At 36.1% G+C, this 24,748-nt stretch overlaps 1 protein-coding gene across 1 annotated transcript in view; it reads left to right on the forward strand.

Annotated features, from left to right (window-relative positions):
- Nucleotides 1-24,748, forward strand: part of ATRNL1 (attractin like 1) — a 757,637-nt gene that overhangs the window by 2,163 nt on the left and 730,726 nt on the right. The gene's annotated exons all lie outside the window — the stretch shown is intronic.

Genomic DNA, 24,748 nt, shown 5'->3' on the forward strand with positions numbered 1-24,748 from the left:
TGTGATTTAGGGATTTTGGCCTTTGTGTGGGTGGATTTGCTCCATTTACCTAAAGAGGACAAAGATTGCTGTAGTGCTGAGAAGCTTCTATATACATTTTATAGTAGTGGAACTTGTTAATCAGCTAGGTCTGTAGCCTGTAGCCTTGCTAGCAGATGTCCCAGTTAGTAGGCAAGGTCACAGATCAAGTTAAACCAGCTTAAATAACATGGGGAGATGATGTTCACAAACATCATATGTTAGTGAGTAAGGAATAGTTTCTTTAATACAGTTAATTAACAAACCCTGAACTAATCATTGAATATAAATAAATTCTTTGGAAGTCGTTATATGATTCATTGTACTGTAGTGGTAAGTACTTTTTCATTTCTCTGTGGAATACAAGCTATTAATTAGATAAATACAACTGGCACTACTCTGTTTTATGTATACTCTTAGGGGTAAAACGTGGTAGTTAATGTTAAAGGGAAGAATCAATTTAGAAGACGGGAATTCTTCCTGGTGGAGTATATGCTAAGCTAAGAAAGGTTTGTTTGAAGTTTGGTGGCTTATTTTATTCAGCATTTGAAGTAATAATGTAGTGGGAAAGACTTTAACTGGAAATTCTCACTTCGTTAATTATCTTGAAAATCTTTTACTAAACTGAAGGATAGCAACCTAGAAAACATATCAAAAATGATCAATCTTGGTAAGCAGGTGTCAAAATTAATTGGCTGATTTCATGATAACTTAGGTGTTTTTTTTTTTTTTCCTACTGTAGGGATTTTACTGAGAATGAGAGTATTCCTCAAATGGTTCTTTAGAATGAAAGATTAATGTTGGGGGAGGGGGTGGAGTACAGAAGCAAATGTATCAAAAGTGCTACTTTAGTTCTTTAAGCATTGATTGTAGTCTTTTATCTGTTTCCATTTGAATAGAATAAAACAGAATTACAAGCGATTTCTCACATAGGTATAATGAAATGAATACTGATCTTTGACTAAAGCTAGGCTGAAATGTTTAGGACTGAGAATCAGGACAGTGCCAATTTGAAACATAAGGATATGATATATGCTAATTTGAGTAATAGTTACTTGAGTAGCTTAGTAGAACATTAGTTCAGAAAACAATTTGCTGCAAACTTTACCAAAATGAATGGCATTCTCTTTTAGAAACCAGTTCTTTGGAATTATTTCTGTAGAATAGCTGAGATTTATATTTATATAAATTTATATTTTGTGATCAGACCTGGACATTTTCTTGTTAATGTGACTTAGGGGCCTATGACTTCTAATTTCTATATAAAACCTAAATTAATGCTCTGAGATTGGAAAATATTTCATTATATTAAGAACAATTTCTAAATGTAAATTTATTAAAACACATTTATTGGGTATTTTTCTAAAATCTATTACATCTTATATGTTTAATGTGTACATATTTATAGAAAATTTTTATTTATTTTGAGAAAGGGAGGGAGACAGAGTGAGCGAGGGGAAGGGACAGAGAGAGAGAGAGAGGGGGAGAGAGAGAGAGAGAGAGAGAGAGAGAGAGAGAGAGAGAAAGAGAAAGAATCCCAAGCAGGCTCTGTGCTGTCAGTGCAGAGCCCGACATGGGGCTCCATCTCACGAATTGTGAGATCATTACCTGCGTCGAAATCAAGATTTGGATGCTTAACTGACTGAGCCACCCAGGTGCCCACTGTACATAGATTTTTTTTTTTTAAACTCTTAGGTTAGTCAAATGTGGATACTGAAATTCTCATATTTATAATAGAAGTATTCTATTTCTGGTGACAGCAAAATGAAGATATACTGTTAAGAATTTCTTTGCTGTTATGAACAGAAAGGGGCAGGGTTAATTATGTAAATATGTTTTCTTAACTACTTTTAAACACATATTTGGAATCTTTTTTATTAATAGTAGAGAAACTGTCAGTAACGCTGAAGGTGCACCCAATACTCTCTGACCTCTTTCTCCCTCCTTCTTTCCTTTCCTTCCTTCCTTTAATTTTTTAATGCTTTCACCCATAAGTTTTTTTTAAGTTTTTATTTAAGTTGCAGTTAGTTACCATACAGTGTAATAATAGTTTCAGGTATACAATATAGTGATTCAACAGTTCATACAACACCCAGTGCACATTGCAGTAAGTGTACTCCTTAATTCCCAGCCCAACCCCCCTTCCTTTCTGGTAACAGTCTTTATTTTATTTTATTTTATTTTATTTTATTTTATTTTATTTTATTTATTTTTTTTAACGTTTATTTATTTTTGAGACAGAGAGAGACAAAGCATGAACAGGGGAGGGTCAGAGAGAGGGAGACACAGAATCTGAAACAGGCTCCAGGCTCTGAGCTGTCAGCACAGAGCCCGACGCGGGGCTCGAACTCATGGACCGTGAGATCATGACCTGGGCCGAAGTTGGCCACTTAACCGACTGAGCCACCCAGGCGCCCCAACAGTCTTCTTTATTTTAAACTAAGATTATAATATGTAATTTATATACATGGGTTCTTTATATTATTAAAACATACAGTTACACAGTATAAATTTAAAACAGTCTAAATAGAATATTTCTAAGATCCTAAATTGATAAAGTAAGTTATTTGTAGTAGCATGGTTTTCAAGACCACCTGTCTGCAGATTTGACTCTGCTCCTGTTTTTTGTTTTTTTTTTGTTTTTTTTTCTTTCTTTCTGTACTTGTCTTTATTCTCTTTCCTGTCTGGTCTTTGGTTGGCTGATTACTAGACATCTTTCAAATCTTAGCTTACATTAGTACCTGAAGGAGGCTTTTCTGACTTGTCAAACTGTGCCCCCTTATTATACACTCTTACAGCAGTCTTTTTCCTTATTTAATTGGAATTATAAGTTTTTCCATTATTTTAAGACCTTTATTGAGGTATAGTTGACATGCAATAAATTATAAAATTTAAAAAGTTTTGTCTCTGAAACTATCACCATAATCATAATCATAAAAATATCCATCACACCCAAAAGTTCCATGTGCCCCTTCGTAATCCTTCTCTCTCCTTCCTGCTGCTTCTCCCTATCCCTAGGCAATTACTGAGCTGCTTTCTGTCACTATAGACTTGATGGATTTTTTAGAATTTTATATAAGTGAAATTATACATTGTGTATTATTCCTTTTTGTCTGGCTTCATTCACACAGCTTATTTATTTTGAGATTCATTAATGGTGTATCAGAAGTTTATTCCTTTTAATTGCTGAGTAGTATTCCGATGTATGGATATACCACAATTTGTTTTTCACCCACAGAAGGGCGTGTAGGTTGTTTCTAGTTTTTGGCTATTCTGTATAAAGTTGGTATAATCTTTTATGCAGAAGTCTTTATACGGACATATGCTTTCATTGGTCTTGGGTAAACACTGAAGAATGGAATGACCGGTTCACATAGCAGATACATGTTTACCTTTTCAACAAACTGACAAACTGTTTTCCAGAGTGGTTCTATTATTTACATTCCCACCAGCAGTGTAGGAATCTTCTATTTAATTCACATTCTCACCAACACTTGGTGTGGTCAGTCTTTTAAATTTTGGCAGTTCTAATTTGTATGTAGTGATATGTCATTGTGGTTTAATTTGCATTTTTCTAATGACTAATGGTGTTGAGCATCTTGTCATGTGCTTACTTGCCATCTGTATATCTTCTTTGGAGAGGTATCTGTTCAAAACTTGCACATTTAAAAACATTTTTGTTACTGATTTTTATGAGTTTTTTTCACATTCTGGATATTCCATATCAGATATATCATTTGCAAATGTTTTTCTTCTTGGCTGGGGGTTGTCTTTTTATTCTCTGAACAGAGAATTTGTTTTCAAAGAACAAAAGTGTTAACCATTTTTTAAAAAAATGTTAACTTACTTATTTTTGAGGGGGGAGAGAGGGAGAGGGAGAGAGAAAAAGAGAGAAAACACAAGTGGGGGAGGAGAGACACAATCTGAAGCAGGCTCCAGGCTCTGAGCTGTTAGTGCGGAGCCTGATGAGGGGCTCAAACCCACGAGCCATGAGATCATGACCTCAGCCAAAGTCAGATGCTTAACTGACTGAGCCACCCAGGTGCTCCAAAGAACACAAGCTTTAAATTTGATAAATTCATTTCTTTCTTTTAGGCGTTACATTTTTGGTGTTATATCTACGAGACCTTTGCCTAGCTTATAATTCCTCTTGAATTTTTTTCTAGAAGTTTTGTAGTTTTAGACTTTACATTTATAGTTTGAGTTAATTTCTGCATATGGTGAGAGGTGGGGATCTCAATTCTTTCTTTCTTTCTTTTTTTACATATAGAAATTCAGTTGTTCCGGGACCATTTTAAGAAGACTATCCTTTCTCTGATAAGTAGCTTTATATCTTGGCCAAAACCAGTTGTTCATATATTTGTGTGCTTATTTGTGGATTCTACTCTGTTCCATTGATCTCTTTGTCTGTTTGTATGTCAAGACAATGATATCTTGGTTATTGTAGCTTTATAAGTCTTGAACTCAGCAAATATTAAGTCCTTCAATTTTGTCCTTTTTTCAATTATTTTGGCTATTCCAGGTTCTTTTAATTTCCTTATGAATTTCAGAATCATCTTGCCAATTTCTCCAAAAAAGTCTGCAGAGATTTTACTTGGGATTGTGTTGAAGTTATAGACCAGTTTGGGGGGACAATTGACCTCTTATTAATATTTTTTCTGACTCATGAACATGGTATATCTCTCCTTTTATTTAGGTCTTCTTTAATCTCTCAGAAAAATTTAAAAATTTTTACTGAACAGTTCTTACAACACTTGTCAGTTTTTCCGTAAATATTTCACATTTTTGGATGCTGTTATAAACTATAATATTTTTACTTTTAATTTCTGATTGTTGCTATTATATGGAAATACAACTGGTTTTTAAAAAAAATTTTTTTTTTTAACATTTATTTTTGAGACAGAGAGAGACAGAGCATGAATGGGGGAGGGTCAGAGAGAGGGAGACACAGAATCTGAAACAGGCTCCAGGCTCTGAGCTTTCAGCACAGAGCCTGACGCGGGGCTCGAACCCACGGACCGTGAGATCATGACCTGAGCCGAAGTCGGCCGTTTAACCGACTGAGCCACCCAGGCGCCCCACAACTGGTTTTTCTAAAGTTAATCTTGTGTCTTTCATTCTTACTAAGCTCATTAGTTGTAGTAGATGTCTATAGATTCCTTATGATATTTTGAATAGATGATTATGTTGTTTGCAAATAAAGATACCTTTACTCCTTTGTTTGCAATCTGGATGCCTTTTATTTTCTTGCCTTATTTCACTGCCTAGAATCTCCATTGCAGTGATCTATACATGTGATGGCAGGGGTCAACTGTATGTCATTCTTGATTTAGGGGGACAATATTTAATCTGTAACCATTAATATGATGTTATCTGTGAATTTTTTGTAAATCTCTTTTATTGCATTGAGGATGCTTTTTTCTGTTCCTAGTTTGCTGAGAGTTTTTATTGGGATGGATATTGGATTGTGTTGAATACTTTTTCTGCATCTATTGAGGTGATCATATCATTTTTCTATTTGTTGGTATTATGAATTATATTGCTTTCATTTGATGTTGCCTTCATTTGATTTAACATACATAACTACAAGTTCAATTTAAGTAATATATGTATATATATGACTGTGTAACTAGCATTTGTTAAGATTTATTTTCCAGAATATTGTCCATCATGGTAAACATTCCTTGTGCATGTGAAAAGAATGTGTATGATGGGTGGAACGTTCTATACATTTCAGGAGATTGAGTTGATTCACAGTTTTGTTCAAGTTTTCTGAAACCTTTGATTTTCTGCCTATTTCTATCAGTTATTGGGAGAGTGGTATTAAAATCTTCAGTTATAATTTTGCATTTATCTTTTTTACCCCTGTAGTCTTACCTGTTTTGCCTCATGTATTTTGAAGCTCTGTTATTAAGTGCATAGAATTCCTTTTGATAAATTGACCCCTTTTTCATTATGAGATGACTGTTGAAAAGATGATCCTTTTTTCATTGATGCCTTTGTACCTTTGTTAAAAATCAATTGGGTATCTCTATGTCTGTATCTGTTTCTTGACTATGTTCTGTTCCTTTGATCCATGTGTATGTGTCCTTTTGAGAGTCTCTCTCTTTTTTTGACTATTGTTGCTTTACAGTAATTCTTGAAATTAGATAGTGAGATTCCTATAACTTTTTATTTTTGAAAACTCATCTAGCTTTTCAGTTATTTGCTTTTCCACATATTAGAATCAGTTTGTCAATTCAAAAAAAAAATCCTACTGAGTGGGATTTTGTTGACTTGGGATCATTTTGGGAAGAACTGACATCTAAACAATACTGGCTTCTCCAGTCCACCAACATGATATATTTCTTCATTTATTTAGGTGTTCATTTATTTCTTGCATCACTGTTTTGTAGTTATTAGGTATAGATCCTACATGTATTTTGTTAGATTTATACCCAAATAGTTTGTGTTCTTTGATGCTATTGTAATTGATGTTATTTCTTTCAGTTTGTTTCCATTTGATCATTTTTATTATGTGGGAATACAATTGAGTTTTTAAAATTTTATTTAAATTCAAGTTAGTTAACATACAGTATAATATTGGTTTCAGTAGTAGGAACCAGTGATTCATCACTTACATTTAACACCCATTGTTTATCCCAACAAGTGCCCTCCTTAATGCCCATCACCCATTTAGCCATCCCCCCACTCAACATCCCTCCAGCAACCCTCAGTTTGTTTCTCTGTATTTAAGGGTCTCTTATGGTTTGCCTCCCTCTCTGTTTTTATCTTATTTTTCCTTCTCTTCCCCTATGTTCATCTGTGTTTCTTAAATTCCACATATGAGTGAAATCATATGATAGTTGTCTTTCTCTGCCTGACTTATTTCACTTAGCATAATACACTCTAGTTTGATCCATGTTGTTGCAAATGGCAGGATTTCATTCTTTTTGATTGCCGAGTAGTATTCCATAGTGTATGTGTACACACACATATATGCATACATACATACATACATACCATATCTTTTTTATTCATTCATCGATTGATGGACATTGGGCATTTTCTATAATTTGGCTGTTTTGTAAATGTTTATTTATTTTTTGAGAGAGAGAATGAGAGGCAGAGGCAGAGAAAGAGAGAGGGAGACAGAGGATCTGAAGTGGGCAAAGTACTGACAGCAGAGAGCCTGATTCCGGGCTTGAACTCATGAACTGAGATCATGACCTGAGCCGAAGTTGGACGCTTAACTGACTGAGCCACCCAGGTGTCCCAATTTGGCTATTGTTGATAGCACTGGTATAAACATTGGGGTTCATGTGCCCCTTTGAATTAGCATTTTTCTATCCTTTGTGTAAATATCTAGTAGTGCAATTGCTAGTCCTTAGTGTATTTCTATTTTTAATTTTTTGAGAAATTTCCATACTCTTTTCCGGAGTGGCTGCACCAGTTTGCATTCCCACCAACAGTACAAAAGGACTCCTTTTTCTCTGCATCCTTGCCAACACCTGTTTTTTCCTGAATTGTTAATTTTAGCCGTTCTGACAGGTGTGAGGTGGTATCTCATTGTGGTTTTGCTTTGTGTGTCTCTGATGATGAATGATGTTGACTTTGTATCCTGCAATGTTGCTAAACCCACTTAGTTTTAGTAGCTTTTCTTATATAGATTCCTTGGAATTTTCTACATAGACAATTAGGTTATCTGTGCATGGAGACCATTTTACTTCTTCCTTTATAATTATATAAATATAATTTATGGGATAAACCCCACTTGGTCACAATATATTGTAATTTTTGTATATTGGTGTATTTGATTTGCTGTTTTGTTGAGGATTTTTGCTTCTGTATTCTCAAAAGATACTGCTTTGTAATTTTCTTTAATGGCTTTTCTTATGATAATGGTAGCCCTATAAAATGAATTAGAAATTGCCCCCTTTTCTGTTTTCTGGAAGAATTTATGTAGGACTAGTATTACTTTTTTCTCAAATGTTGGTGAAATTCATCAGTGATGCCAGCTGGACCTGAGATTTTCTGTGGAAAGGCTTGCAACTATGATTTCAATTTTTTAAAAAGTTTATTTATTGATTTTTGAGAGAGAGAGAAGGGGGGAGGGACAGAGAGGGAGAGAGAATCCCAAGAAGGTTCAGCACTATCAGTCCAGAGCCTGTCTTCGGGCTTGAATTCGTGAACTGTCAGATCATGACCTGAGATGAAATCAAGAGTCGGATGTTTAACCGACTGAGCCACCCAGGCACCCCTGAATTGAGATTTTAAAATAGATGTAGGGACATTCATTTCATTGATTTCTTTTTGAATGAGTTTTAGTAGGTTGTCTTAGATTGACCATTTCATCTAAGTTTTCAAATTTGTGGGCTTAAAATTGTGTATAATACTCCCTTATTATCCTTTTAGAGTCTGTGGAGTCTTTAGTAATATTTCTTCTATTTCTGATACTGGTAGTTTACATTTTCTTTTTTCTTGCTTAGTCTGTCTATATAATTATTGATATTAATGATCTTTTCAAAGAATATGTTTGGTTTCATTGATTTCCACTATTTTTTTCTTTTGTTGTTTTCAGTTTCATTGAATGCTGCTTCCTTTGGTTTTAATTTGCTTTTCTTATTCTAATTTCCTAAGATGAAAAGCTTAGATTGTTAATTTGAAAGGTTTTTTCCCTTTCTAATAAAAGCATTTTAATGCTATATGTGTTCTTCTAAGCACTGCTTTAGCTGCATCTCACATATTGTTATGTAGTGCTTTCGTTTTTATTCAGTTCAATATATTTTCCAGTTTTCCTTTAGACATCTTTTTTGGCTTATGTGAGCAATTTTTTAAATTTTCAGATATTTGAGGATTTATCAAAAGTTTTTCTGTTACTTATTTCTAGTTAAATTCCATTATGTTCAAAGAACATACCTTGTATGATATCAGTCCTTATAAATTTGTTAAGACTTGTGTCTGGAAAAAATATGGTGTATTGTGGTGAATATTAATATGTGCAGTTGAAAATAATTCTCTTGAGTGGAATGTTATAGAAATGTCAGCTGGGTCAAGTTGGTTGTTGATATTGTTTAGACATGTATATCCTTCCTAGATATTCTGTCTGGTTCTGTTGGTCACTGAAAGAAGACTGTTGAAGTCTCCAACAGTAATTATGGATCTGTTTCCTTTCACTTCTGTTAGTTTTGTTTTTGTTTTGAAGCTTTTTTGGTGGGTGCGTATACAATTAGAACTGCTATGTTTTTTTGGTGAACTGATCCATTCATCATACTATCATTTCCTGCCTCTTTGGTAATTGTTTCTGCTTTGAAGTCTACTTTGATATTAATAGCCACTCTATTTTTTATATATATATATATAATATATATATAATATATATATAATATATATGTTATATATATATAATATATATGTTATATATATATATAAATAATATATATATATTTCAATCCAAATAATCACTTTTTATGTCTTTGTATTGTTTTTCAGTGGTTATGCTAGTATGCTAGTGACTACAATATGCATACCTACCTTTTTGTAATCTATCCAGAGTTAGAATTATTTTACTTCAGGTAAAATTAAGTTTTAGAACCATGTTTGTCCACTTATCCATCCCCACTCACCTTTGCTATAATTGTCATATACATCAAATGTGCTTGTATGGCAAACCTCATTAGATAAAATTGTAAATTTTGCTTTCAGCAATATACATATTATAAAGAACTTGAGGGGAAATGTTGTCCTTTATATTTTCTTGGATATCTGCTCGCTCTTTTGCTTTTTGCTTATCTCTAGATAGAAATTTCCTCTTAGGGTCATTTTCCTTTAGTATGAACCACTTTTATTTTCTTTCTTTTCTTTTCTTTTCTTTTTTCTTTTTCTTTTTCTTTTTTTTTTGTCTTGTTTGTATTTCTTTTCAAACATGACTGTTGCTGATGTATTTTCTTAAAAATTTTTTTGGCCTAAAATAATACCTTTATATTGACCTCTTTTGTGAGGGATGTTTTTGCAGGTATAGAATTCTAGGTGGTCAGTTCTTTCCTTTCAGCATTTTATTTTTTATTTATTTTAAAGATTTTTTATTTTTAAGTAATGTCTACAGCTAACATGGGGCTCAAACTCACCACCCCGAGATTAAGAGTTGCACGCTCTACTGACTGAGCCAGCCAAGCGCCCCTCTTTAAATACGTTGCTCAATTCTTTTCTGGCCTTCCATGTTTTCTGGTGGGAAGTCTGCAGTGGTTCTAATTGCTTTTGTTTTATGTATAATGTCATTTTTCTCTAGCTGCTTTCAAGATTTTTCTACATTTTTTGTTTTAAGTAGTTCAGATTATGATGTATCTCAATGTAGCTTTCTTTAAATTTACTGTGGGTAGGGTTTGTTCAGCTTCTTAAATTTATATTTATGTGTTTCACCAAAATGGGATTTTAAAAAATTATTTTTTTAACATATTTTTTCAGTAATCTTGTTTCTTTTTCTGGGACCTCAGTGACACTAATGTTAGGTTTTTGATTTAGCTCCACAGTTTGTTGAGGTTCTGATTTTTTTTTTTTTAAACTTTTCTCTTTTTTTGGATTGTATTGTTTCTTTTGAACTATTATTAACTTCACTGACTGTTGCTTCTCTCATCTCCATTTTGCTTTTGAACCCATCCAGTCACTTTTAAAAATTTAACATGTATTTTTCAGTCTTAGCATTTCTATTTTGTTCTTTTTTATGATTTATATTTCCCCGTTGAGAATTTTTCTCTTTTGATTTTATTTTAGTGTCCTTACTTTTGCCTTGTGGAGTCTAGTTATAATAGTTAATGTCTGTCTGATGATGCAAATGTTTGGATCGTCTCAGGATTGACATCCATTATCTTTTCCCTTGAGAATTGTTTACATTTTCCTAGTTCTTTGCATGCTCAGTGATTTTTGGATTTATTCTTGGCATCGTGAATATTATGCTGTATAGGTTATGGATCTTGTTATGTTCTGGGGAATGTTGATTTATTGATCTATTTACTTGTTAATTTTATTAAGCCATAGGGTTCTAATAGCTAATTCTTTGTCATGCATTCTGAGGACAGTCGTTCTAATCTCAGTTCTGTTTTCAAAGCTTTTGGATCTGAATGTACACATGGCATTCATGGATTAGTCTGAGACTTGTGCAGTGTTTTAAGTTTTAATTCAGTTCTGAGAAACTTTAGTAAGCTGCTCTTGGGTCTGTTCCTCATATGAGCTGCTCAGATTAAGCCTGAATCTTGTGTGGGTTCATACACAGAATTAGGGTATTTCTGTCTTCAGCTTTCTCTTCCTTGTGACAGCTTCCATACTCTGGTTTGCAGGGGCACCACCCAGTCATTCTTGCTGGAAAGACAGTTTATTAAAAAAAAATTTTTTTTTTTACATTTATTTATTTTTGAGAGACAGAACACAAGCGGGGGGTGGGGGTGGGGTGGGCAGAGAGAGACACACACACAGAATTGGAAGCAGGCTCCAGGCTCTGAGCTATCAGCACAGAGCCCGACGTGGGGCCCAAACTCACAAACTGTGAGATCATGACCTGAGCCAAAGTCGGATACCCAATCGACTGAGCCAGCCAGGTGCCGCAAAGACAGTTTTTCCCGTAAGTCCATCTGTACACGTATGTGATGCTGCCATTCTCAAGGTTTGTCATCCTTTTCATCTCTATGGCCGTTGTTTTAGTTAAATCCTGAATTTTTCTCTACTGGGTTGTTACAGTAGCTCTTTAACTGATCTCTTTGCTTCTAATTTTTCCCTTGCTAATCTCTTCTTTCTTGCTGCAGAGTTTGCTTTATAGAACACAAATTTGGTCATATCTCTTTTTTGAGAGCTAAAGTATTTAAAACAGTGACTCCAAGGTTTCTGATGAGGAATCTGTTGTCATTCAAATGGTTGTTCTGCAGCTAATGTGTAATTTTCCTCTGGCTTTCTTTTTTCGTCTTCAGTTTTCAGAAATTTGATTATGATGTGTATGGGTGTCAATTTTTTAAGTTTATCTTGTTATTTGCTCTGCTTCTTGCTCTGTATCTTTATATATTTTTCAGAATTTGTAAAATTTTTGTTATCATTTCTTCAAGTATTTTTTTCATTTCCACACTCTTTCTTCTTTCCTGTGACGCCAAAGAAACAGATGTTACATCTTTTCTTATTGACTTCTTGGTCACTGAAGTTCTGTTCAGACTGTTTCCTTTCTGTTCAGGTTGGATAACTTTTATTTATCTATACGTTCCCTGATTGTTTCCTCTATCATCTTCATTCTGCTATTGGGCCCATCTTGTGAGTTGGTATAGAAAGTTTCATTTATTATATTTTCTTTTTCTAAAAGTTTATTTATTTATTTTGAGAGAACATGCACAAGCAGGGGAAGGGCAAGGAGAGAGAGACAGAATCCCAAGCAGGCTTCGTGCCATCAGTGCAGAGCCAAATGCAGGGCTTGATCTCGAACTGTGAGATCATGACCTGAGCTGAAATCAAGAGTTGGACACTTAACTGACTGAGTCACCCAGGGGCTGCACCCCCCGCCCCCAACGATTACATTTTCCATTTCATTCTTTATGTCTTCTGTTTCTTTGCTTGAGACTTCTATTTTTATATTTGTTTTGAAAGTGTCTGCAGCTGCTTGTGCCGTTTTTCTGATACCTGCTTTAAGATTCTTCGCAGACAATTTTCAGCATCTTTGCCATATCAGTGATGGTACCTCTGATCATCTTTTTTTCAAATGAGTTGAGATTTTCTTGTTTCTTGGTATGGCAAGTAATTTTGGATTATATCCTGGATATTTTGAGTATTGTGCATGAGATTCTGCATACACTAAATGTTCTGCTGTAGGAGGCCTTCAACTTGTTTTGGTTCAGCATACATGACCTTCACTTTTTATTATTTATATAACAGTTATTGAGTTGTAATTTATATGCCATACTATTCATATTTTTAAATGGTTCATTTGTTTTTAGGATATTTGGAGAGTGATGCAACCATTACCATTATCTAATTTTAGAACTTTTTTATATCACCCCTTAAAGAAACCCCATTTTCATCAGCACTCATTCCATATTTCCCCTTCCTGCCAACTCCACTAATCTGGATAGCCACTAATTTACTTTCTGTCTCTGTGAACTTGCCTTCTGTGGACATGTTGTATAAATGGAATCAATGTAGTGATTCCAGTCTTTTGTCATGGGCTTTTTTCACTTAGCATGTTTTGAAGTGTCATTCATGTAGCATGTGTCCATTTTTTTTTATTGCTGAATAATACTCTATTGTATTGACATTCTACATTTTGTTAATCCAGTCATCAGTTGTTGGACATTTGAGTTGTTTCTACCTTTTGACCATTATGAATAATGCTGCCATGAATTTTTTGTACCAAATTTTTGTGTGGATGTGTGTTTTTATTTCTCTTGAGTATGTACCTAGGAGTGCGATGATCCATTTTTGTGCTGAGATTTGAATGCCAGTTTAGTTTCCAGAGCCTTGGTTGTACTATTCTGTTCTGCCTTACTCATCTGCTGCCATTCTGAGATACGGATGATATTCCATACCATGGTTAAATTCTAAAAGTTTTTGTTTTGTTGATTCAGATCTGTTTCATGTATGGGCTACCTGAGAGTGTACCCAGGACTTCATACAGAAGATTTGAAAGATCTCGTTTTTCACCATCTTCCTCTTTGTAATCTGTTTCTGTTTTCTAGTTAGGAGGGTAGGGGGTGCTGACTCTGCCAGCATGTGCTTAGTGCAGGGTGGGGATGGTCCAAACTCCAGTGATGAGGTGCAGGGGTGCTGCTTCTTTGCTGGTATTGGTTTAGTGCAGGGCAGGTCTCACTAAAGGGACCCCACCTCCGCTTTCTCTCCCAGTGGGGAGGGGAAGGTACTTACTATTTTTATAGGTAAAATATAAGCGTGTTTTTTTTTTTTTTTAAAAAAAGCACTGTGTAAATTAGAAACATTCAAGTTGATTCTCTGTGTCCATAAAAAAACAGAACATTTAAGAGCATTTTCCGTGTTTTGATATGTTAAGTTTAATGTCAGGCTTCATTTGGACTTTTTGACAATATAATTATGCTAATAATGAATTTTTTCAAGAGAATTCAATTTATTGTTTTATTTCATATAAGAATAATATTGACAGCAATTAAACTAGCATTTCAAGCTTAAATTATGAGTTTAGGGGAAAAGTACTATAATGTGATGGAAAACCTTTATATGTATGTATATATGTATACGTGTGTGTGTGTGTGTGTGTGTGTGTGTGTGTTATGGCTGATGAAAATCCTGTGAGGTAGATACTGCTGTTCTCATTTTACAGTGGGAACAGAGAATGAAAGACCTGAAGTAATTATGTATGCAAAGTCTGATAGCTACTAAGTGACAGGTGAATTGCCAAATCATGTCTGTCTGGCTCTTTATCCATATCAAGTCATCTTTTACAATTCAGTAAGTTTCTCCTTAATTATAAACTCATGATCTTCTCAATTTCTGGGTAGCATAGCGGTTACCTAAGATCATGAGTGGTACCAAACTGATAGATAATGGGTTTGAGACCTATTTCTGCCAGTGTGCCATGAAATTTACATGGATTTGTCTTGCTGCTTTACTGAACACTTGATAAATTTTATGTCATTGCATTTTTAAAACAATTTTGTGAAATAAGTCATATTGTTATAACTGTTTTACACACAAGGAAACTGAGGCTTAGGGAGGTTGAGTTACATACTCTTTACAGGACCAAATTGAGATTCTTGTAGCTTTTCTAAAGTTTTGCCTATTTCTTTCAGTTTCTCAGTCATGTCTTTTTCCTTTTTCAGTGAAAAGAGAATGTTATTCATAGTTCTTAACTTGTTCTTTACAAAGTTAATATGAATGGGTGTGTTTTATAGTAGACAGGGATGCCAAAAGTCTAAGCTTATCAAACAGTTCTCTATGATATAATAATATTTTGTCTCCAAGCTTGTTGATTATTTGAATGTGTATAGTAATAGGAGCTTTTGATGTCTGGTTCTCAGATGGGCTGTGAGTGGTTGGTGAATCCTCAGATTTTTATACAAAATATTTATATGAATTTTTGTAATCAGGGTGTGGTTAGCTTTTAAAAGATTCTCAAAAGTGATCTCAGATCTCAAAATGGTAAGAATCACTATTATAGGAAAGAAACTCAAATAATGGTTGCTGTATATGTACAATTTAAAAAGTATTTTTTTCAACTTGTGGAATGATCTCAAAAGTAGTTTTTAAATTTATTTTTTACAATAACTTAGGAAGATTATAGAAGGATAAAAAATTCTTCCTACTTTTAATTGCTCATATCTAAGTATTTACATGTATATCACATGTAGACACATACAGACACTATGTTCACGTATGTTTATATACATATATACACCTGACATATTTCTGTAGATATATATCAGAGTGCTGGAGAGTGCTGTCTTCTTCCCCATTCTATGTGTTTTATCACTTTACCCATTTATTTGCTATTTGTGTATTGTCTTTCCTCTTTCTGTAATCATGTCCACTATGGAAGTTACTAGCCACATATAGCCATTAGTTAAAATTAAATTTTAAAGGTTCAGTTCCTTTGTTGCACTGACTATATTTCAGGTGCTCGATAGCCACATGTGCTGAGTGGCTACCATGTTGAATGGTAAATATGTAGAATTTTTCTATCATTGCAGGAAGTCCTGCTGGACAGCGTTGTCCTGGAATGTAATGTCCAGAAGGGCAGAGACAGAATTTTCCCTGTGTTTTTTTCACTTTTTATATTAACAGCTTTATCAAGATATAACTTATATACTACAAACTTTGCCAGTTTAAAGTACATGATTTAATGTTTTTTAAACTATACTTACAGTTGTGAAACTGTAATAGTAATTTTGGAACATTTTATCATTCCATAAAATAAACCTGTACCCAAGAGCAGTCACTCCCCATTCTCTTCCCCACTCCCCAGCACTAGATCACCACTAGTCTACTTTCTAGGAACCTTTTAAGTTCACTGTTTTATCCCCCATGCCAAGAATATTGCCACATTCAATAAATAGTTTTGAATCAGTGAATGACTATGTGTATATATTTTTCTTCAGTCCACTTGGGGAGAAAGTCAAACGATGTAAATTAATTTTTATCTGTGACTTAAAAAAATAATTTCCAGGGTGTCTTATGTAGTCAGGATTAAATCAAACTAATCTTAAACTTTGGATGTATAAAAATTAACTTTCATAATGATGTTTCTGAGGTATTTAACTCATCTTGAGTTATGAAAGCAGTTATGTTTCCAAAAATTTAATAATATAGGAAGTTTGGTAGGCATAATTTTAAGATGACCTTTGCCCCCTGGTGTTACTGTCACGATTTATGTTATATGGCAAAAGGGAGATTATTTGAGTAGTTTTAATCAAGTCACATGAACCCCTTAAAAGCAGTTTTCTCAGGTTGCTGGTAGAAGGGGAAGTCAAAGATTGGAGGCACAAGGACGATTTGACATACCCTTCTGGTTGGAAGATGGAGGGGACCATGTCTAAATGACTGGAGAGGAGTCTCTAGGAGCTAAGAGTACCCCCTGGCCAATAGTTGTCAAGGAAATGGGAATCTCAGCCCTATAACCTCAAGGAACTGAATTCTGTCAACAAGCTGAATGCATTTAGAAGTGGATTCTTTTCAAAAGCTTCCAGATAAGAGCCCAGCTCAGCTAGTATTCATTTGAGTCAACAGGGGCTTCTGACCTGTGAAGTAATAAATGGATGTTTTTGAGGTTTCTAAGTTTGTGGTAATTTGGTAACACAGCAATTAAAAAAAATTCAGGAACATATTTAGCAACAAATCATTGAAAAAGGTATTCTGGTTGAGTTTCAGTTAATCATATTATTCAGTTAACCAGAAAATTAAATTAATTCCTTAAGTATGGTGGTCTATTGAGTTTTATTATTTTTAACAACAATAATAATGCAGGTTGATTCATACTTTGTGTACTTCCCTTTCCTCCTTGTCTTTGGTCTGCCATGAATGATGGGAATTAACACTCTGAATGGTTGACATAAGTACTAATTAATATTTGGATCCTTGAAAAGAAGATGCTGTGAAATTTTAGCTGTCTGATCCACTTGGCTCTGTTTGACCTACACGATTCTATTCATACCATTCATTTCATTCTGAAATACTACTTGAGCCAGTAGTAAGATAATACTATTTTACCTTTACCTCAACCATATGGTACCTAAAAGTGAATAGGAAAAATATAGACAGCTTAAGATTTCAGAATAATTAGTAGATGTGAAGTCAGTTTAGCCAGAAGGGGAAGAGGTTGTCCTTATTATAGATAGTAGATGAATTTGAAAAGAATAATACTATGTGCAAGAGACTATGACTAAAAAATGCTTGCACTGTATAGTCATCTCAGTGACTTAAGGCAATGCTGAGGAAAAATGCATTGATGAGCTAGAATTCTCATATTTGGGAATATAATTATTAAAATTTTAGAGTTCAGAATTTGTTGAGAGATAGGCTGAAAAGTCAGATAGATAATGGTTAAAATATCAGCTTTATCAGTGCAGATATGGAGAACATGAATTTCATGTATGGCCATAATGGATTATCTAATAGTTCACTTCAAAATTAAATTTGCCCACAGGCAGAGTTCAGCAACTGAGGGTCCATGTTTCTGGGCAAGACCCTTATATTGCATGGAAGAAAGTAGGCATAATGCACCCTCTCAGCCTGGAGTTGACTCAGTCTTTCATACTCAGTTTTTTCTCCTTACTTTTCCAGTCCGAAGCCATGTCTTCTCCACTGAGGAGGAAGGAAGGAGTGAGGTGTGGGCAGAGAGGCCAGGAGTTTCACTCTAATTAAAATCCCTCCGCATGGAAACATGAGGAGTGAATAATACATTCTCTCTCTTACAATCAGTAGAAAATAAATGAGTACAACTGAATCAGATCTTTTCAAAAATGAAGTATCTTGCCTGGTAACTTAATTTCTTGTTCTCATTTGTGTAGCTTCCGTGCTCAGTATGCATGAAGTCAACTTGACATTAGCCATATTTAACATGGCCAGAAATCTTGAAGTAAATGCCTAATTATAGTATTTGGCCCACAGATGTTTAAGTATTTTTTTTTAATTTTTTTTAACGTTTATTTATTTTTGAGACAGAGAGAGACAGAGCATGAATTGGGGAGGGTCAGAGAGAGAGGGAGACACAGAATCGGAAGCAGGCTCCAGGCTCTGAGCTGTCAGCACAGAGCCCGACGCGGGGCTTGAACTCACGGACCGTGAGATCATGACCTGAGCCGAAGTCGGACGCTTAACCGACCAAGCCACCCAGGTGCCCCCAGATGTTTAAGTATTTGAATGAAAGACTTTTGAGTACCCAGAATGGCTTCCGTCAATTCCAATACAACTTATCTACAGATGAGTATTGACACACAATAGCTGAAAGGTTAAAACACTGAAAGCTATTTTGATGTGGTCTTAGTAAGATTCATCCTAAAGGCACTGTTTTGCCTTGGCAACTATTTGAATCCTGGTTGAGACTGGGAAAGATTTGCAATGGGAATACAGTTATTTTGAAGGATCATAGTAAAAGGTTTTATTTGCTGGAGGAGACATGGTGACGGTCTTAACTGTGGCATTCTACCAGAAGTCAATTATTTTTCACCTCAAATCATGCAGAGAGTGTATTATGGGTAGTTCTGTCCTATCAGATGTGAGAGCTAAGCACATCTAAGATATACTGTTTGTTATCACTGAGGCCAGTCTGTAGAGGAATTTTAGTTAGTGCGTGCTGATGCCAGTCAACTATTATAGTTGGCTTGGTTAGTGCACTTCTATGGTGGAATACTTATGTGGCCAGAATACGGTTTATTCAAATCAGCGTTCTCTAAAGTGGGGTGGTCTCTAAGACGACTTACTGGAGTGTGGGAAGAAAATATTAGGACTTCTAATAGTGTTATTTTTAATTTTGAGTTTAAAAATTTATACTTTATAGTACACAATATTTTAAATAGTACGTGTTTATTTAAATGTAAATATACATATATTTGAGTTATGTGATAAAAATTTTTACTGACAGGGGAGCATGTAATTAAAGTGTGAAGACTACTGCTCTAGCAGATGAGGTCACCTGCCTTTTTATTAGGGGTCAGGTGGATGGAGAATACAGACTTAAGAGTGGAGGGTGCACAGTGCACTGGTGAGGAAACTACAACACATGCAAGCTCAGCTGTGTAATACAATAATGTATCACCATGCGGAAAGGAAAAGAGCTAATACCAATGAATATAACCTAGAAGTACTCTTTATTTTGTTTAAAACATTGTTTTTCAATTCTTTTTTTTTATGTTTATTTATTTTGAGAGAGAGTGTGCACGAGTGGGGCAGGGGCAGAGAGAGAGGGTATGAATGAGCAGGAGTGGGGGTGGAGAGGGGCAGAGGGACAGAGAGAGAATGTGCCAAGCAGGCTTTGTGCTGTCAGCACAGAGCCCAATGTGGGGCTCAATCTCACAAACCGTGAGATTAAAAAGCCACCAGGAGCCCACTCTTCATTTTGCTTAAAAAGGAATTAATAAACTGTTAAACAGTATTTTAACTAAAAACATTGTTTTATAAAAAACTTCCAGGGGTGCCTGGGTGGCTCAGTTAAGTGTTGGACTCTTGATTGCGCCTCAGGTCATGATCTCACAGTTTATGGAATCGGGCCCCATGTTAGGCTCTGTGCTGTGATAGTGTGGAGCCTGCTTGGGATTCTCTCTCTCCCTCTCTCTCTCTGCTCCTCCCACACTCACTCATGCTCTCTCTGTCTCAAAATAAACAAACAAACAAACACAGAAATATAAAAAAACTAAAAAAGGATGGCTTGCAAAGGTGACTCTGCATATAGACTCCCCAAGTGTATTTGACTATTCCTTATTCCTTTAGTGGTTGTTGCCAGCACTAAAACCATTTTTTTTTTTAATTAAACAGGATTTATTGTCTCAGAGACTTTGTAGTATTACAACTACTGAATTTCTCTTATTTTTATAATGTTTTGATCAAATTTTGCATTCACAGCCAGGATAGAGGACAATAATTCCAATTGATTCAATTTTAGTTTTGTTTAATGTTTGTGCTGGCTTTCCTGCACTCAGTAGTGGCCATTCCTGTATTTTAAATAGCACAGCATGTTTATTTGATCAGGGACTCTAGATTGGGCAGTTGTAGCTAGATGAGACATTTGAAGGCATATGGGCATGTGACAGGCATCTAGACCGATATTGGCAATGTTTTTTCTGTAAAAGGCCAGATAGTCGATATTTTAGGCTTTGCAGGCTAGATGGTTTCTGTTGCCACTACTCAACCCTGCTCTTGCAACATGTTAGCAGTCTTAGACATATGTGAACAAATGGGTGTAGCTGAATTCCAGTACATCTTCACTTACACAGACAGGCAATAGGCCAGTAGTGTGTGGAGCTCTGATCTAGATTAACATGTCAGTATGGCACTCAATTCAAGAAGAGTCATGCCACAAAGTTTTAAAAAATAAGTTAGTTGTTTGAAACTTAGAATGTATTGTAGAAACATTAGAAGTAGCAAGTTCAGTGTCTGTTTCCATGGGGACAATTTCTGCTAACCTCTGTGAATGGCCATACTTTATTTCTTTGCATGCTTGGTAATTTTTTATTATTGTAATGTGATAATTCTGGAAATCAGAGTCTTCTCTCTCAGGGTTTGTTTTTTCTTTTGCTTATGTGGGTTGTAGTTAGGGATTTTTCTAAACTACTTCTGTAATGACTGTATTCTTTGTTGGGTATGCTCTCTAAGGATTTTGTTCTTTTAGTTTGTGGTCATCTAGTGACAAAGATTTCCCTGAATGCATGAAGCCAAGGGCAAAATAAAGAACTCTCCTAGTCTTTGCAGATTAACTCTTGTGGGGCATTCCTCCAGTGTTTAGCTCCATTGTTTATGCCTCTGCCTTAGCCTTCATTTCCTTCTGGCTTTCAGTCTAAAAAGTAGCCAGAGGTGATAATGTAGAGTCGTCTTAGGTCTTTTTTGAGCATGTAGTTTTTCCCTGGGGATGCATGTGGCTTCCCAGATTCCCGTTTAGGCCCACATACTGGATAGTTTTTCAATATCCTAATTGTTCAAAGAATCTCTCTCCAGATTTTCCTTCCAGGCTCTTTGTAGATCTGTTGTTTGCTTCCTCTGTAAACTTTTGCCTCATGCAGCAGGGGTTGTCATATTTGCCTTTCAGTGTTTTTGAGGATTGCCTTCTGTATAGCTGTCTTTTTGTTTTTGTTTGTTTTGCTCTGAAAGGGTTTCATGCTAGGCATGGGATGATTTTCATACTGTATCAGCAAATGATTTTGTGAATTAAATGCAAAAATATTAAGTAAACTTAGCTGCTCACGGGAAAAATGCAATTAAATTTATACTTTCTCTCCTTGAACCAATCATAGTAACTGTTAAGTCTCTCCTCTCTATTGTTATACCATTGTCATCTGGATCACCCTGTACAGTCTCAGCATCACACATTCCCCACTGATTCACTGAATGACTTTCAGCTCCCCAACATAGCAGTGCTGTTTCATGAGCCTCCAAATTTTTACACATGCTTCTGTTGGCAATACTGTTAAATTTATTCTTACTATATAGTGCTAGATTAAATTTGGTTATATTTTGTTTGGGTTTTTTGCATGAAGGATATTTGTAATTTTAATTTCTTCTTCTGTTGGTTTTGTCAAGTTGTACTATTTAAGGAATTATTCCTTTCATCGAAAATGTTAAATGTATTGGTAGGAGCTGTTCTTAATGTCTTATTTATTTATTTATTTCGTAGCATCAGTAGTGATGTTTCTCTTTTCCTTTTTGATAATGTAATTCATATTTTTTTCTTGGTAAGTTTTGCTAGGGGGTTATTAATTTTATTAGCCTTCATGAAGCCAGCTTTTAGTTATGTTAATTTTCTTTATTATATGACTTTTCTATTTAAGAGATTTCTGTTATTATTCTCCTCTTCATATTTCCTTTTTTCTTTTTTCTTTTCTTTTCTTTTCTTTTCTTTTCTTTTCTTTTCTTTTCTTTTCTTTTCTTTTCTTTTCTTTTCTTTTCTTTTCTTTTCTGTTCTTTCTCCCTCCCTCTTCCCTCCCCTCCCTCTTCCCTCCCCTCCCTCTTCCCTCCCCTCCCCTCCCCTCCCCTCCCCTCCTCTCCTCTCCTCTCCTCTCCTCCCCTCCCCTCCCCCCCTCCCCTCCCCCCCCCCCCCCCTCCCCTCCCCCCCTCCCCCCCCTCCCCTCCCCCCCTCCCCCCCTCCCCCCCTCCCCCCCTCCCCTCCTCCCCTCCCCTCCCTCCCCTCCCCTCCCCTCCCCTCCCCTCCCCTCCCCTCCCCTCCCCTCCCCTCCCCTCCCCTCCCCTCCCCTCCCCTCCCCTCCTCTCCTCTCCCCTCCTCTCCTCTCCTCTCCTCTCCTCTCCTCTCCTGTTTATTTATCTTTGAAGGAGAGAGAGAGCCAGAACATGAGCTGGGAGGGGCAGAGAGAGAGAGGGAGACACAGAATCCAAAGCGGGCTCCAGGCTCTGAGCTGTGAGCACAGAGCCTGACGCGGGGCTCAAACTCACAAGCCGTGAGATCATGACCTGAGCCGAAGTGGGACACTTAACCAACTGAGCCGTACTTCATACTTTCTTTTGGTTTAATTTACTGTTCTTTTTATAGCTTCTTGAGCTGTGTAACCTTGGATAATTGATTTTCAGTTTTCTAACATCAAGAGCTAAAATTTCTCTCTAAATGCTGGCTTAGCTTCATCTCATAAAATTTGATATGTTGTGGTTTTAATATTATTCACTTAAAAATATTTTCTAATTGTCTTGTTGACTGAGAGGTCTGTTACTTAATTTGCAACTATTTGGGGATTTTAAATTTATCTTTTTTTTGTGTGGTCACTCTATGGGACTGCTGCTAATTTCATGGTTTTTGGATGCATGATTACTGTAGCCAGTTGTTATTGATTAAATTGATTTAATTCAATTCTGTTGTTACTTGTTGGCATGGCTTAAGAACAAGTGGTCATACGAAGAAGGTGGGAATTTATTTTTCTTACCATCAACTCTGGCTTCTGAAGGACTTTGGAGGCTCAAGGTTCTCATGTGCATCTACCCATATGACACCTTCCTAGGTCTTTGGGTTTTACTTCCTCTTAGGGGCACTCTCCTAACACTGGAGTTTTGCCATGGCAGCGAATTAGACTTTTTCTGTAATTCTGCTGGTCTCACAATCTGATCCTGGGCCTGTTTTTCAGCTTGATCTTCTTTCTGGCTTCAGGAGTAGAAATTGCCTTTAAATATGAGAGTCTCCTGGCTTTACACTCTACCTAAAGCTGGATTGGTTGATGATGAACTGAGCCTTACCCGATGCTGGGAAAACTGTTCATTGCCAGGTGTCTCACTAGAGGCACTCTGCTGCAATTGACTTCCTTTCGCACATCAGTGACCTTTTATAGCAATCATCTAATGCCACAGTCCTTGTGATTACCCTTGCTACTGTACTTCTCAAATATTAGAGCTGTTGCATTAGCCTGTTGTCAGTGCATAACCTTCCACTGAACAAGTGGAAGTCTTAGTCATTGTGATGCTGTAGCTTGCCAGGAGTTGTTGCCACTCTGCCATCTGCCCAGTGAGTGATCCAACCCCAGAATCCTGTCCCGAAGATCTGCTTCCTGGTGGTAACTGTTAGTTTGGTCACCCTCCCCTCCGCCACCCTGAAGCAGAAGTATCTGCTTTTACGCTGAGAATCAAGCACATCTAGTATACTTGGGAGATGCAGGGGTGTTGACAGAGTAGTAGAGAAGAGAAAAGTAGCCAGTTAGAAGTATGTTACCAAGTCAGCTACCACAGTGGGTGACTAGCATTTAATCCCACAAGGAAGTACTGGGGGAGGGGGAATGTACTTCAGTATTATCCCAACAAAGAGGTAAGGAAGCTTGGGGGTACCCTTACCAAATCATTCATTGGCTAGGGGCTGCCCCTCGGAGGATGCTGATTTATAGATAGGCACTTTCAGCTCAGCATATGCAGAGGAAGTGTGGGTTCCAGCAGCCAGAGGGGAGCCTCCAGCAAAGATGCAGGTGCTCATCTGAGGAAGTTAGGTTGGAATGTGTGGAAATAGTGAGGGGGTCCGAGAGGATATGGGGGTAGCACAGACACTGTCAGCTACTTCATAAGGTATGTCCGTTTTCAACTATGCAACGTAATACCAAATGACTTTGTGAAATTGTAATTTATTCCCATGACAACTCTTTTTTTTCCACATCTTTGCCAGTATTTGGTATTATTCTTTTTAATTTTGGCCATTTTGTTGTGTGCATAGTGGTGTGATACTGGGATTTTATTTTGCCTATCCTTGATTATTTTGGGGCTAAATATTATTTTGGGTCTAAATATTATTTTGGTTGATTGGTTTGGGTCTAATCAGAAAAGAGAATCACAGTAATTTTAACAGGAGAAGTTTAATGAAAAGAATATTTGACTGTAATAGGGATTGGAATAATGAGAGATTGGCTAGTAAGAAGTAATGGGAATTCCAAAGAATGTAGAAATAGTGGATATAAGGAGCAGCCACTACTATCCTTATGGTTGATAAGGAACACTTAAGAGCACCCCACCTCCTGGTCTGAGATCCAGACCTTGTTGGGAGGGCATGGCTGTGGCTCACTGAATGGTGCAGTTGCTGTAATGCTGCCCTGGTAGAAATTACTTGTTATCTGCCCTTGGGAATTTGTTATGT

This window comes from Panthera tigris, chromosome D2 (genome assembly GCF_018350195.1).
Source record: "Panthera tigris isolate Pti1 chromosome D2, P.tigris_Pti1_mat1.1, whole genome shotgun sequence".
Lineage (NCBI taxonomy): Eukaryota > Metazoa > Chordata > Mammalia > Carnivora > Felidae > Panthera > Panthera tigris.